This window comes from Drosophila sulfurigaster, chromosome 2L (genome assembly GCF_023558435.1).
Source record: "Drosophila sulfurigaster albostrigata strain 15112-1811.04 chromosome 2L, ASM2355843v2, whole genome shotgun sequence".
Lineage (NCBI taxonomy): Eukaryota > Metazoa > Arthropoda > Insecta > Diptera > Drosophilidae > Drosophila > Drosophila sulfurigaster.
In genome coordinates this window covers 257,661-275,382 of record NC_084881.1, presented here as the reverse complement: position 1 = coordinate 275,382, position 17,722 = coordinate 257,661, and positions in this window count along the sequence as shown.

The window sequence follows — 17,722 nt, the reverse complement described above, 5'->3', positions numbered from 1 at the left end:
TCGATAAATTTACTAAAATATTAGCCATAATAGGTTACCTTCTCAGAGTCATTCATGTATTGAAAACATACTAACGAAAGCATAGCGTGACGAAATACGCTTGTGCTCATCTTTCCGCATGCGATGTAGGACTAAAATAAGCAAAAGAGTTTATTTTTTGGGGTCGCAATAGTGACGTTGCAAAAGATATGGTTTGTTTCAAGATTTGGAGTAGTTACATATGTATTATATGGTCAATGACATTACCATCTACATATTTGTTGTAAATTATATGTGAATTTGTATTTTTCACACTTTTCAAGCAAGAGATTAAAATGAGAATATCAGTCATGTTCCGGTATTCACTTTTCGTTTTCGTTTTGGGACCAAAATCGAGATTTTCGTTTTTGGGTGCTCCGGTCTTCACAAGTTTTTTGTCATCGTTTTGTTATCGGAACGTTTCATTTTTTACAGGTGAAACAGCTGACTTGTGTTTTGGTCAGAAGTAAACAATGCGAAAAAATGCCTTTCGTATGTCCAATTTCCTGCGTGGGTAGAACTCACATAAGGATAATTTTATCCTGCATAGTTGATTTATGGTTCCCCTGAAAGAAATATATTTGCCTTTTGTCTTTTTTGCAAAAAAAGATTTGAAACTTTCTTAAAAAAAAAATTAGTTCAACGGCAATCAGCTGTTTCATACAAAAAAAGGGGACCTTTTTAATGGATTTCATTCCGGTGTTTTCAACAATATATTTATTTTTTAATATTTTAGTACTTAAGTAATTAAATTAAATAAATTCATTTTTAAAAAATATATTTTACTCAACTTCAACAAATTTGATGCCATCTGTTTTATCATACAAGTATTTTTAACTTGCTTTTTCATTCCCCCAAAAGTATGGCAGCTTATGACCGCTCCACAGTGGGCGATTTGGTCTCGGCATTTAATTCAAATTTTGAAATTTAAAAAGCGTTGATATTTTTTCACAAGTCGACAATAGATACTTTGATTAGATTTATCAAAGCGTTTAAAAGCTCTACGGTCAACTGATCATCAGCCGTGAACGGTCAAACTCACCATATGATTTTGCAAAGAGCTCTAGAAAATTCTTTCTTTTTTCGCGCATTGATATTGAGTTTCTCGGAAATTTACAATTTTTATTGAATTTTTTAAAAGTTTGGCTTTTTATTATATTCAAGGTATGTATTACAATAAATATCAATGTTTGTGACCGGTCTATAAATATGTAGCTCATAAAACGTAGTGGTTAATCAACGAGTTTGGATTAACGTACACCTGTCTTTCGTGGAGTCGAACTTACTGGATTCAAGTGGACTCAGTCTAACTCTTTTATTAGCCGAAAGTGTGAATCAGTGGCGTCCAAAATGTGTAATATGAACTGCTATTACCTGCTAGCCTTCAAACTATGGTACTTTTTAGGAACAGTGTTAGTACTAAAAAGGGATCTTTTTTTAGTATGACACTCAGAAGTTATCCCATTTTTTTCCATCATCCCATTATTTTTTAGATAAAGTTTATACTACTGTGGCAAAAAGTAAGGTGAATTTGTTCGTAAAATGAAAAATCTTTATTTATTCTTCTAAATCAATATCATGCCCTTCAAAGTAATCCCCTCCCGATAAAATACACTTATGCACACTTTTTTTCCTATCCTCGAAACATGTCAAATAGTCCCTTTTCGGTATAGCCATCAGTGCCTTCTTCGATTCAGCTTTTATCTCCTCAATCGACTCGAAACGCCTTCCCCGAAGTGGTCTCTTTAGTTTTGGGAATAGTCAGAAGTCACTCGGAGCCAAATCAGGCGAATACGGTGGTTGTGGAACGATATGCGTCGAATTTTTGGCGAAATAGTCAAGAAAAACGTGTACAGAAATTGGTCGTTTTTGGTACCAAACGAGATTGGACTTTTCGTAGGCCCAAATGGTCTTTCAAAATGGTTTTCACAGATCTTTCTGATGTTCCGATCATATCAGTAAGGTCTCTAATAGTCAACCGACGATTTTTGCCTCCACTTCATTGAAGCGTTGGTCATGTGTTGACGTCGATTGTCGTCCGGAGCGCTCCAAGTCATCAACACGTTCTCGAGCCTCTTTGAAGTCTTTGTACCACTTATAAACATTTTTTTTGTGACATCACCAAAGGTCTTCCGCAACATCCTCAACGTTTCCGCAGCCGAAATTTCATTCCGCAAACAAAATTTGATGGCACTTCTCATTCAGACATTGTTGAAAATCGAAAAATGCTCTTTTGGTCGCTTGGAAAACACAAGCGTAAATATATTTCTGATAATGACATTCATATGAAATTTGGCCCAGATGTAATCAACAGTCTTGCCAACTTAAGAAAAAAAGAATTAGGCCGAATTGTTAGGCCCGCGAAGTTTAAATTGAAAATTCACCTCACTTTTTGCCCACAGTAGTATATGAAATTTGTTAATTGAAGTTTAAAAAAAATAAAAGTAAAACAAAATTTTATATTTAATAAATTTTTTTTTTTAATTAAAAAAAATAAAAGAAATGTAAAAAAAAATTTTTGTAACTTAAAAAAATTTATGACTTTACTCAGATCAGTGAAAAAAACCTTCTGAAGACATCTATTTTAGTATAGTATATAAATGCCGCTAGCAAGACTACATCGCCCACTGTGCACACCACATAGCGTGCGATAGATAAACTATAGATGATGTGTGATCGAACCAAAGTTATAATACTAATGGGTAATGGGTATAGTTAGCAAAGAAAGATCAGGCAAGTGAGAGCTGTAATTTAATTTCATGCCACGAAGGGTGAAGAGCAAAATTTTTTTGAACGGATGAGCGGGGATAATTAAATTCATGAAGTCTACCATTAATAAAACCCGGCACGCCAAAGGCACGAGTAGCTGTACATAAAGCAGGCCATCCAAAGGCGAGCATGTTTGCGAATATGTTGTGCTCGACGAAATTTTTCTGGTGGATGGTAGCGTTCGTCGTCAAATTTCGTGTTCGTCAAAATGTTCGCATGGGATTAAAATTATTCTATTTTGTCTGTGTTTGCACGAACATGCTCGCCAATGGATGGCAACGTTGGCTCGAACAACATTTCTGAAATCATTTAGTAGAGAGAAGACGTGTTTGCGAGCGCAAAATGAGCAAAAAATATATGCAAGAATTCATTTTTTGTCTGCAAAATCAATTATTATATTATTATATTTCAATTATTATGCGCCCAAGGCTCTGGGGCGAAATTCCTGTTAAGAATTTCAGGTCCTTATAACTTTGGCCACTACTAAATTTAACAGTTTTTCATATATAGAACTGTCCATTTGAAGAAATTTTATTTTTCTTTTTTTCTAAGCAAATATGTATTGCCATCAGTGCAATTATACTGCCGCTGTCGTTATCCGTTGACATGTTGACTGCTTGAAAATTCCCCGACAAATGATATTCGCGAGCATGTTGGCACTAGTTGGTGGGCAAATGAAATACAAGTTGGCGAGCATATTCGCAAACATGCTCGCCTGTGGATGGCCTGCATAAGACATACAAGACAAACTTATAGCTTGGATCGAAGGAAGTAAATTAATCGTATACTCAAGATGTCCAAGTGCTTTTGCATATGGGTAATTCTCTGGTAAATGACGCGTGCGAACATCTTTACAGTGACAAAAAAACATAAACTAAAACAATTTTAAAAATAAGTGAAGGTCATTCTTAAAGCTTTGGATAAGCACTATTTTCAGAGATAAGATCAATTATAGGAACTTGTTCTGTTTTACGATAAAATATATAAATTCGTTCAGATTTTGGTTTTGCCTACGAATTTGTTAATTTTTGCAATTATCAGAACAGAAAACAAAACAGAAAAAAAAATTTCAAAACTATTCTTAACTCTAATTAAAGTACTAATCTAGAGCTATAAAAATAACATTTTCTTATTTTTAAAATTGTTTCAGTTTATGCTATTTTCAATGTAAAGAGTCTCGCACGGGACAAATTCCGTCATGTAATCACACATACTAAATACTGAATGTATACTAAACTATATATATATAAATATATGTATTATATTATATAATGTGCAATTTTTATACCCGCCACCCATAGGGTAGAAGGGTATTATAACTTTGTGCCGACAGGAAATGTATGTAAGAGGTAGAAGGAGGCATTTCCGACCCTATAAAGCATATATATTCTTGATCAGATAGAGATAGAGCTACAATTTTCGACAGTATTTGTTATGTTTGCACGCAGATCAAGTTTGTTTCAAATTTTTGCCACGCCCATTCCCGCTCGTGCAAATCAATAATAACAAGAGTAATATTAAAACTAGACGTTTTGGTATATACAATAATAACAATGTTGCTTGTGATTTCTGATTTTAATGCGATCAGATAAAAATTGTTTAAGTTATTAAAGAAATAGTTTTGTATAGGCAAAAACGCCTTCTATGTACATATGTATGCGTATGCATACATATGTATATACATGCTCGCCTCTATATTTGTATCTGTATGCATAGAGGCACTGCGATAGCTGTATTGGTAGAGTGCAAGCATATTCGTATTGTGGTACTTGGGGAACTGTGGTTCGAGCCCACTCGGGGTTTAAACTTTTTTATTTTTTTAATCGTTTTTATTACAAATATAAATAAAAATTGTGGATTTTATTAAAGAAATACTTTTGTATGGGCAAAACCGCCTGCTATGTATGTATTGTATGTATGCGTACATATATGTATATACATGCTCATCTATATTAGTATCTGCATGCATAGAGGGTTCAAAAGCAATGCGATAGCTGAGGTGGTAGAATGCAAGCCGAGCATGTTGTGGTGCTCGGGTTCAAGCCCGCTCGAGGTACAAACTTTTTTTTTTAACCACCCGGTCGGTGGTCGAATTCCGATCGAGATACATGGATATCTATTTTTAATATTTTGAGATTATTACCGTAATATTTTGCTTTTATTCAAAATGGGTAACGGTTATCTCACAGTCGAGCGCACTCGACTGTAGCTTTCTTACTTGTTTTTATTGTATTGTACTACATTTACTGCAATTAAAATTTAATAAATTAATTTGACACCAAGATTGGAAGATGTCAAGGTTATATATAAATATATACATACATATATCTTTTCTAAATATACAGTGGTTAGAAGATCAATGTTCGGTCAAACTCTGTGCAAAATAATTTTGTACCGATGCTTGACGTAATTATATTAACTATATTACCTAACTACATAACCTATAGTTTATTGAATCGCTTGTCGATACGCTCTTTTTCAAGTTAGTTGAATCATGAATTCTTAAACGAAAGCAACACGTCGCCTCTTTTCGCAATAATTAATTACTTATAAATTAATTTTGTGACCTCGCAAACTGATGTTTGCTTAAAAAAACTTTGTGCATCAAACATTTTGGCGATTAAATTGGGACAGTGCTTAAATAGCTTATAAACAATTGATTTCTAATCTCACAACTGCAACGAAAAGTAACAAGTACGTTAAGATAGTTCCGCAAGTTTAGAGGCACATATCAATAAAAAAATATCGGATAAATAAACTTTTTATTTTAGTCTTTTTATGTGATATTTAATCTTAAATTAAAAAAGTTTAAATGCAGAACAATGGGAAACTAAATTATCTGTCTACTAAATCCATGTTCGTCAAATTGCATGCAGGATTTATATACTAAAATTGTGAATGAAAAATTGGGGTAGCAACATTTTTGCCAATATCTCCGCTTTGACGAGTTGTCGGCCAAATCAAATTTGACAAGTTATAGATTACTGTTTTACAATAACCTCAGCTCCAGCCCCATACAAAATGAGCACAAAAAATCAATGTTTCCGATTAATGACCATAACTTTTTTTTTTGTCTTTCTTGTCGGCCATTGCGCATATTATACTTTCGTAGATACAACTATAAAGAAGATATGTATTTGAAATCCTTTATGCTGTTTTTGAGAAAATTGACCTTTTGTCAACTGGAACCAGTCAGGCCAGAGCCGACTCAAATCGGAACCCTTTAGTGTTAAATAACACCCTTTGGACTTTGGGGGGACTTTAAATACTTGCAGAAAATAACGAAATGCAACAACTATAACTAAAATTTAATATTACATTTAAATACTCTATTTACATATATTTTGATTTACTATAATTAATAAATATACGCAATTTTATATTCTTATGTAAATCGTAATTTTGCAGTTTACCTGACCACTGTTAGCGGTAAAACACTATGTCAACGCTATCATCAAATTATTCTTCATATTTGCAGATGTCGCGCTATTTCATTCTATACGAATCAAATATACAAATATTTTGCTTTTTGCTTTATTCAAATCGGTAAAGACGTTTTCGAGAAAATTCAATTTTTGTGATTATTGCGAAAAGTACAAATCAATTGAATCTGTGAAGCTAGTACAAAGTTAGCGTCGAATTTTTATTTTGCAGATTTTTCAACATTTTGACTATGTACATAATTGCTCAATACTTTAAAAAAATAAATAATTAACATATGTATTATTTCCCAATATATACTACATAGCAATTAACATAGTTTCCGAGCAAATTCAAAATATATCTACATTTTTCGATTATACGCTCGCGAACATCTAAGACACGAGCAATTGTTGTTGTCTTCTTCCTAGAGACTTTCGTCGCAGCAAAACAAAATTGTCGTGCGCTAGTACCAACGCGGGTGACGGACAGCCAATAGGCTGTTGCCAAGGATGTGCTGTTACGGCTGGTCACATTGCATGGGTCGATCTGAGCTCGCATCTCGAAGGTGTCGATCAGGATGTTGGCCGACGGGAGGATTCTCACAGCTTTATCCTGTAGCAAGGAAACGCCCCTTCGGCCAGAGGTGAGGCCTGCTCATGGTGGGAAGGCGAGCGGGAGCGGGGCCGCGCTGGAGTCGGAGATCGAGCCGGGTCCGGTTGCTCGTTGCGTCGTCGCTGCCGGCTAGGGCGAGCGCTGTGTGGCTCTTTGAAGTGTACTTGTTAATAAGTACTGCTCTCAACCGTTTCTCAGCTGTCAGCCTGGCACTTCCGTAGTGGATGGATTCCGCGGCACACGCGACACCGGAAGTAGTTGGTGCCAGCGGGGAATGATTATTATAGTAGCCTTTTTTACATTGTCAATGACACATGGAATAGGACAGCATAGGACGACGAATGGAGAAACGAAGTAGAAGGTAACAATAATAAATAATTCGTCAGTCCTTCCTTCCTTCAGTTTGGCGATGGGTTTTCCGACCTTTGTGTCGGTGCCTATCTTGTTTGAATGAATGATGAGGCAGATATAAAAAAATAGGAGTGGTGACCACCGCCTGCGGCGAGATGGATGTCATGTGACCCAATTCAATGCAAACGGGCTTCCGGAATGGAAGAGTCACCCGATATCTGCCACATCTGCTGCGTGAAGTTGTGTCTTCGCAGCTAACCAGCTTCGACGGAATATCCTCCGCCTCCCAAAATTTGGAGCTTAGTCTGTCGAGTTGATCGTCTGCTTGGATAGCGACTCTTGTCGAGACGGTTGTCAACACATTCTGGGAGACGGGGCCGGTGAGAATGCAACCAAACACGGTTTGTTGGCCAAGGAGTGAGCCACAAATGTTTGGCCGGGAACCGCTCAGGATGACTGACGGAAGGATATCCGCCAATTAAAATGTTAATCTGAGCACTTTTGTAGAAATATGTATCCGCCAGTTCAATCGCTGGTAGATCCTTTAGGAAGCCTTTCGGCACATGGGATAAAGGCAGCTTGTCTGGCAACTATGGAACTTCGGCTTCGTTGGAGAACTAATGCTGAAGTTACATAACTTCTGCGGTTGGGCCGCAACTGCATGATTTAGCTCAGATACTTGGGCTTACATGGATTGGAATGGCAACTTTATGTGCTGGAATAAACGCTCAGAAATGAAAGTCGCTTCGGACCCAGACACAGTGTGCGATTTGGTCTCGCTAGCGGCATTTAATTAATAACTTCTAAACTAAAATAGATGTCTTTAGTCGGTTTTTTTTACTGATCAGAGAAAAATCATAGAATTTTTTAAGTTAACATTTTTTTTTTAATTTTTTAATTAGAAAAAAAATTTTTTTTTAATTTAAAATTTTGTTGTACTTTTATTTTATTTGAACTTCAATTAACATATTTCATATATAAACTTTATCTAAAAAATTATGGGATGATGGGAAAAAATGGGATGACTTCTGAGTGTCATACTAAAAAAAGATCCCTTTTTGGTACTGTCGATGCCAGATGATGGCAGGTTTGACCACTCAAAACAGCTGACAGTGTGGTCGCGATCAATTGATATCGATAGTGACAAAGCTAGTATACTGTGCGTGCACACGCGCAGTCACACTGATCTAGTTTATCCTCACGTTGGTCACCCTGCCCTCTTTTAGTGCTTTTTCCTATATCATATGTTTCTATTCTCGGCACAACAAGTGCATTTTCCAAGTTCAATAAAAGACTTTGTAAAGTTTACAAATATACATTAATTCCAAAGCGAAAGTGTTGTTTATTTATCTGAAGACGCCCCCTTACACATTTTGGTCCTTCGAGCCGGATATATAATTGGATTCGCTCGACCCCAGCAATAGCATTGGTTTTCTCAAGATAAGTACTACACTTTCATACATTCTCCATACATTTTGTGCAAGTGTCGTGTTCGCGCCATATTCTTTTTCCTTGTACATTATATATATGTGACACAGCATACATATATATAAGTACATAAGCGTTCTACCGGCTTTCTTTCCGCAATCTTTTCTACTTTGTGTATACTTTGCACCGTATATATATATATATATATATATCCTTATATGTATATGTATATGTATATGTAAGTATTTATACAGTTTAAAAAAGTTCGCTTATATTTTCCAATTTGGCCGCTGTTGTATGTACTTTGTTACATCTCTGTCGTTTCGCGTTTGCTTTTTTGACACACTCTAGTGTATGCAACCTCTTCGTGTTATTTTACTCTAAATAACAAGGAAGTTGCACTTCATTAAGAACAAACGCGCGTAGATCCACTACACTCCATATATATATATATATATATATATATATATATATATATATATATATATATATATATATATATATATATGTATATGTATATGTATATGTATATGTATATGTATATATATATATATATATATATATATTTATAAATATATACCTATATATATATATACATATACATACGACATATATACATCCACATACGACACACATACATACATGTACACTTCCATACACGACACTTACACACGTATACACTCCGTATATGTTACATATATACTGATAATATATATATAAGTCCATTATTACACATATAATATACATGTATTATCACATACATACACGTACACTTCCGTACACGTTACATATACACTCCGTATATGCTCCTTATAAATTGATATTATATATTGAAATCCGTTATTACACATACAATATATATATTATCATATCCATTTCCGTATACGTATACAAACAGCAGCTATCACAACGAGTGTCGGCCTTGTTCACTATCCTGTGACAGCCGAAGTTCCTATCTTTTTTGTGCTTGCTCTCGGCTGCCGAAGCGTAGTATGTCCAAAAGCCAAAGGAGGGAAAAAGTCTCTAAACTTTCCTTAAAGCTTCCGACCACAGCTCGTCGCCTGTCGTCCGCTTCGCCCGCTCCTTCGGGATCCAAATCCGCCACTCCTGCCGCTCAACTCCGAGTCAAAGTTGATCGTCCGTCGCCGTCTGCTTTTTCTGCAACTACATGATCCGTCCAGGCTAAACTTAGCAACACCCGTGCGATGGCTCTCAGGAACTTCGTCGCCGTCTCTGACAGACTGGTGCACTTTGAGAGTCGGGTCAGAGGGCCTGCAGCCGAGAACGTACACACGTACGAGATCCGTCGTGACCGCCTGCAAGCCCTCTGGGACAGTGTAGAGGCCGCTAATGCCACGTGCGCTGATGCACTGCATCGAGACGGTGACAACGACGGCATACAGGCCATGGAGGCGGTGTCTCGCCCATGTAAAGGGGCAAATTACACAAGTTTCCGAATCAACCAGGAGTGAAGCATCCGCTCCTCCTGTGTACTCCAGTGGCTGCCGGCTCCCTCCAGTCGACACCGAAGTATTCCGTGGGGATTACTTGCGGTGGCCGACCTTCCGTGATCTTTTCACGGCCATCTACGTCAACAATCCGAGGTTGACTCCGGTTGAGAAACTATTCCATCTCAATTCAAAAACCGCAGATGAGGCCAATGAGATCTTAGCCAAATTTCCGCTGACGAACGATGGTTTCGCGTCGGCTTGGAGTGCTCTCTGCGAGCGATTCGAAAACAAGCGCTTGTTAATAACGAGCCAGTTAAAATTCTCTTCAACCTGTCCACGGTTTCGCAAGAGTCTGGAGCAGCGATTAAGGAGCTGCATGGCACACTTCAGCGGTGCTTGACCGCTCTTGACCACTCAGACATTTCAGTCTCTAGTCCTTTCGCCGACTGCATCCTGGTCTTTCTTTGCTCATCCAAGCTCCCCAAACTTACACTCTCACTATGGGAGCAATCACTGGTGGACAAGTCCAAGATTCCCGCATGGCAGGACATGAGCACATTCCTCAACGAGCGTTATCGTACGCTCGAGGCTGTTGAGGACGTGAAGCAAAACAACTCGCAGAACTCTACCGCTGGACCATCCCGTTCACAGCAGAGTTCAAAGCGAGTTAACTCTTTCAAGGCCCAAGTCAATCAGAGAGGCAAATCGTGTGACTTGTGCTCAAAAGAGAACCACCCTGTCCGGGTATGTCCAAGCTTCCTTGAAATGTCGGTAAACGATCGGATGACTTACATCAAACAGAAGAGCCTCTGTTTGAATTGTTTTGCAAGAGGTCACCAACTCCGAGAGTGTACGAGTGCGCACAATTGCTTGACATGCAAGGGGCGGCACCACACTCTTCTCCATCGGGGCGACAGTGCCCACGATGGTGCCTCTTCCTCTTCCACTTCAGCCACACTTTCCAACATACAGTCCACTCCGAATCAATCGGCAACAAATGTGCAAAATTACTTTGCCATTAACGCTCAGAACATCCTTCTCGGCACGGCGGTTGTCAATGTATGCCATTTAGGTACTATCTACACCGCACGAGCACTAATCGACTCAGGGTCCGAAGCGACTTTCATTTCTGAGCGTTTATTCCAGCGCATAAAGTTGCCATTCCAATCCGTGCAAGCCCAAGTATCTGGGCTGAATCATGCAATTGCGGCCCAACCGCAGAAGTTATGCAACTTCAGCATTGGTTCTCCAACGAAGCTCCATATCGAAACCTCAGCGTTCGTTATTTCACAACTGGCAGACAAGCTGCCATCAGTCCGTGTGCCAAAAGGCTTCCTAAAGGATCTACCAGCGATTGAACTGGCAGATTTAACCTTCTACAAAAGTGCTCAGATTGACATCTTAATTGGCGCGGATATCCTTCCGTCAGTCATCCTGAGCGGTTCCCGGCCAAACATTTGTGGCTCACTCCTTGGCCAACAAACCGTATTTGGTTGGATTCTCACCGGCCACGTCTCCCAGAATGTGTCGACAACCGTCTCTGCGTTTTCGACAAGAGTCGCTATCCAAGCAGACGATCAACTCGACAGACTAAGCTCCAAATTTTGAGAGGCGGAGGATATTCCGTCGAAGCTGGTTAGCTGCGAAGACACAACTTCACGCAGCAGATGTGGCAGATATCGGGTGACTCTTCCATTCCGGAAGCCAGTCACCACTTCTAATTTTTATCTGCCTCATCATTCATTCAAGCCAGATAGGCACCGACACAAAGACGAAGAACCTACTTCGTTTCTCTATTCGTCGTCCTGTGCTGTCCTATAATGTAAACTGTGCCATGTGTCATTGACAATGTAAAGAAGCTACTGAAATAATCATTTGATCTTATTTCGTTCCATGTTGCATGCCCTTCTCCGTGTGGATGGGCCTCAACTCGCTCGTACACATTGAGATGTACTTCTACTACATGATCGCTGCCATGGGACCCGAGTACCAAGAATTCATTTGGTGGAAGAAGTACCTGACCACCTTCCAAAGATTGCAATTCGTGGCCAGCTTTACGCATCAGTTCCAGTTGCTGTTCTACGAATGCGATTACCCCAAGGGGCCATGGCGTGATGTTTCTGCTCCTCTTCCCGTTTCTCCGAACGACCTCACCTCCCTGGTGCTCGGCACTGATGTGTATCCTCACATCTTTCAACCTGGCATCCTGCCGAGCACCAACGGTTTGCCAATGGCCCAGAACTCCACATTGAGTTGGATTCTGTCCGGTCCATGTGGACAATAAATCCGTTTGCAACTCATTGCAAGGGGGGGAGGATGTCGATGCCAGATGATGGCAGGTGTGACCACTCAAAACAGCTGACAGTGTGGTCGCGATCAATTGATATCGATAGTGACAAAGTATACTGTGCGTGTGACCTTGTCACACGCGCAGTCACACTGATCAAGTTTATCCTCACGTTGGTCACCCTGCCCTCTTTTAGTGCTTTTTCCTATATCATATGTTTCTATTCTCGGCACAACAAGTGCATTTTCCAAGTGCAATAAAAGACTTTGTAAAGTTTACAAATATGCATTAATTCCAAAGCGAAAGTGTTGTTTATTTATCTGAAGACGCCCCCCTACACATGTACTAACACTGTGCCTAAAAAGTACCATAGTTTGAAGGCTAGAAGGTAATAGCAGTTGATATTACACATTTTGCTTTTAAAAATCTAATCAAAGCATCTGCTATCGATATGTGAAAAAATATTAACGGTTTTTTAAATTTGAAAATTTGAATTAAATGCCGCTAGCGAAACCAAATCGCCCACTGTGGTGTGGTCGCTACTCCGCGCGGTATCGTTGGGTCAGATGTAGTGCTGTCGGTCAGCACGTTAACATCCAAATAAATAAAGTTGTAACTGACATTCTTCAATATTTTGTGCTCATTGAGAGCTAACATATGTATGTATATCCTGCTTACAAGCGTATAAGTGTCTTCAAGTAGTGCAAGGCTATAAGACGACCAGTGCACTATGGTCCGAAAGCCCAAATTTGTGGCATAAACTCTAAAAATGGACCTAAGATTCTGAAAATTTGAACATATATATCTGGGAGAGAAAGATAGAATTTCGGAAAAAATTTTGTGTCAATTTGACCACGCCTTCCCCACTCCCCCATATAACCGTCCGTATGAAACACTGGATCTCAGAGACTATAAGAGATAGAGCTATAATTTTTTTTCGACAGCATTTGTTATGTTTGCACGCAGATCAAGTTTGTTTCAAATTTTTGCCACGCCCACTTCCGCCCCCGCAAATCAAAAAAATCGAATAAAAAGCGTAATTTTAAAGCTAGAATTTTGGTATATACAATAATTACTATAGTAGTTATGATTCCTGAAAATTTGGTTGCAATCAAATAAAAATTGTCGAAGTTATTAAAGAAATACTATGAGCAGCGCTGCATGAGAGAACTCATAAACACATGCAACATGTATTGTTACTTCAAAAACGGGCAAAAATGGGCAAAAGCCATTACTAAAAATGGATTCTACAGAGATTTGTTAAAAATATTACATTTTTACCTTTAAGGCACTTGTAGGCACTTAAAACAAAAGCTTCACAGAACACATGTACTTTTGTTAGAATAAGCTAGAACAACACATTTGCAACACATTAGTCAAAACAACACAAACATTTAGAAATATAGAAAAACGTTTAGTAACTATTAATTTACATACCTTGACCTTTATTTTCCATTTACACACTTTTAACTTTTAATGTTTGGTTCAATTGATTTACGAGCTGCAAGTCGTCAAAATTTTCGCTGGTTTTTTGTCTAAAACAAAACAACACGGAACAGCTGACTTTAAAAGCGCACAAAAAAATTAGGGGTATTCCCAAAAAATTTTATCAACATTTTTTTATATCATATAAGTATTCAAGATACCAAAAAAATAATTAAACAACTTATTTCAAAAAAATCATTTATGCCGCAAATTTGGGCTTTCGGACCATAGTGCAGTGTTGACAGTAGAGGTGGAGAACTATCGATAGTGGGCGGCATCGATAGTCGACGATAGTTTATTTTAAACCATCGATAGTGCCATCGAAAGTGGCTCGATAGCCCAACAAAAAAATTTGTTTTAAGCAAATATAATAAAACAATTGTTTTTTTTTTAACTAAGTTGCGAATTAAAAATAAAAGAATGAAACGAATACAATAAAATATGCTTTGTTTCAGCAAAGAGTTGCGATTTAGAATAACATTTTTTTCTTTGAGCCGGAATGTAGTAAACATACCCAGATTTAAAAAGCAATCTATATTAATTTAATTAATATTTTTGGAAAAATAAGCTAGAATAAGCTAAAATTAAAAAAAAAATGCTTAAAAACAAGATACACCCAAATGAGAGAAAACATGAAATTATGTTTTACTTGGATGGCAAATATCATTGGGAGCTATACTTATGATAAGATCTTCAAATTTTCATTGCACAATTTCCGAAAGAAAAAGCATTAATTCAAAGCTGATTGTTTTTAAATTTATAATAGTTTTTTGTACGTGTGAACAATAATCTTATTAAATATCTAATTATTGCCCATTGTAACATGTGCTTCTTCGGTTCGCTAAAAATTTGTTTATACATACGTACATATATCACTTTCGGCAATTTAACAAACGTTTTATTTAATTTCACAACTCCGAATGATTGGTGGTAACACTTTAGCCAACTTATCGATCTTTGATGACACTATCGATTATAAATAAATTCACGATCTTTTGAAATGCTCATAACCATCAGCAAAAAAAACAAGCTTTTACAAATCAAACCGTTGATGTCGCAAATACATTTAAAACTTGAATATGCTAGATGAATTTTAAAATAAGCTATATTTCAAGCTATAAGCTAGAAGAACATTTTACAAGCTTTTCCAGTTTCAAATATGCTACAACTAGCAACTAACCGATAATTATCGATTGAACCGATTGAGTACTCGATTATTCTCTATCTATATAATTACATCGACTGTAATAGTTTACTTTTATACTTTTAGACCAAGTGCATATGCTTTAATGATGCAGTTCTATGATGCATCAAAAAATGCTTCATAGAACAGCTGAATATTTTTATTTTATTTATTTATTTGGACGTTGACGTACTAACGGCATATAATTAAATTAACTTAAAAATATGTTAGGATATATGTATAAGAAGATGAAAAACAATTAAATACTCGATAAATATGCTAATAATAAGGTTTTGAGCAGAGGAATCGATTTACTAGAGCAAATTACGTTATCGAGATTATTATAATTCACACATAGAATACAGAAGAGGAAGAAAATTCCTAGTGATCCTGACCGGAACTGCAAAACTAATTTGTCTAACACCTCCAATGAAAAGAGCACCTTGCATAGTTTTACGGTCAGAAAGAGAAGGAAGGTTTAGTAATAAAAGTCTACTGCGATAAGGTGGTAATTATTATATTAAATATTAGGATTCCAATTTAAACTACGAAGAGCAAATATCAACAATTGTTTCTGCACCGACTCAATTCTATCTTGATAAACCCTATACTGGGGATTCCAGACAAGAGATCCGTACTCAAGTATAGGACGAACCAGCGAGAAGTACAAAGTTTTGGTAATGAAGGGATCGTTGAATTCATTCGACCAGCGTTTTATAAATCTTAGAACACCCATGGCCCTATTTACAGCAGACAGAATATGTTTATCAAATTTTAGTTTTGCATCAAGCAGAACCTCCAAGTCATTCACAACTTCAATTCGCTCTAAAGGAGTATCATATAAAACATAGTTATTTACCTGGGAAAAACTCCTACAGAAGGTATAAAGGTGAAAGAGTAAACAAACTCAGTCAGGAAGAAAAAGAATAACAAGAGCAATAGAAACAAATCTACCGAAAAGCGGAGTGCATTAAAAAATTCTAATTACTATACCATAATAAATAACTCGCTCTGCAACGATTATAATCTTGTACAAAGTGTTCAAATGAAAGTCTTGCCGATTTTCGTTGTGCCTATTTACTTTTTATCAATATTTTTAGTTATGTTTTTAAGAATTGCGAAGAAAGTTTAAATAATTTTCAGGCGATAAAATTTGTATGTGGAATAATCAGTTTTTTTTATTGATATCGCAAAGTTATAGCCAAAATATAGCCAAATTTTCAGAATTATTGCCGCAAGATCAATGATGTGGATCAATTAGCCACTCTCTCTTATACACAGCAGCTTAAGGAATGATACGGTGTAGGGTTCTACTTAATGCAGTTCAGTCTAAACAGGGTATTATTGGCTATTTAGACCAAGTGAAACTGCTTCAATCAGGCATGCTCCGATATTCACAAACGAAAAAATTGGTGCTCCCGTTTTCACATTCACAAGATTCTTTCGAATTGCAAAACGAGAAAATTAGTCTTGTTGAAATTATTTGCAAAAGGAAAAAAAATAGTTGACTCATTGGTTTATTGTCGTTCTTTTAAGACCACTAGAAGATCAGTTAGGCTTGCAATTATTTGTAAAACGACTAATTTCTGTCATCACCTCAAATTTGGAAATACAATTTTGCCGTTGGCAACAATAATTTTCGGTTTGGTGAGCAAGCGATAAGTCAGACACCATGAGTTATCGCCTAAGCTGCCATACTTTAGATGGAATGAAAAAGCAAGTTACTTGTATATTCAAACGGATGACACTAAATTTGTTGAAGTATGTCATATGTTTTTTAAAAATTAATTTATTTAATTTAATTACTTATGTGCTAAAATTGTACAAAAAAAAATTGCTGAAATCACCGGAATGAAATGCATTAAAAAGGGTGGCATCCCCTTTTTTGTGGGAAACAGCTGATTGTCGTTCCACTATTTTATTTGATAGTGGCCAAATTGATCGTCATGGCGATTTTCTAAACATCTTATTATGTGTTCGTCTACTCCTTTTCATTGTTTTTACTTTGCTTTCATTTTTTTATAGGAATTGCAAAGCAATCTAAAATATTTTTAAAGCGACAAAATATACAAGTAGAATAATTAGCTGGCTTTCATCGAAATCGCAATTTTTTCGATAATTATTAACATTTTCAAAATCATTGCCGCATCACCAATGATTCGGCTTCTTTTGCCGTAACCCTCTTACACACATCCATCGGAAGGTTCTACTTTACGGATATTTTCAATAATGCAACCCAGAAATTTTAAAGATAAGGTCTTTATAATTTTGTGTGCATGATGGCGTCTCACTCCAAAATTATTATTTGTAATATTGATCTAATAAAAGGTACCAATAATATTACTCTAGTGTCAATAATAGTTAAAAAAAAAGTTATGCCCTTAAAATTATAAAGAAAAATTCATAATTGTTTATATGTTACGAACAATTATCTTTCAAATACTCTTTAATTCAACGATTTCTTATTTGGATGAATTTAATTCATATATTATATATGAGCATCTTATACTTGCATTCTGCTTTAAACGTGGAAGTATTATGAGTGGAAACAGTTCGTTATTATTTGTTATTTAAGGTTGCCATTTCGAGTATAACAGTATAATGAATTACTTGCAAGATATGTTCGAGTGTTGTTAGTTAATGAACAAATAAACATTGCAGGCTATTTGTAAGTCTGAAATTATATATCTAAAATGTTTTTTTTTATTGGTGTCT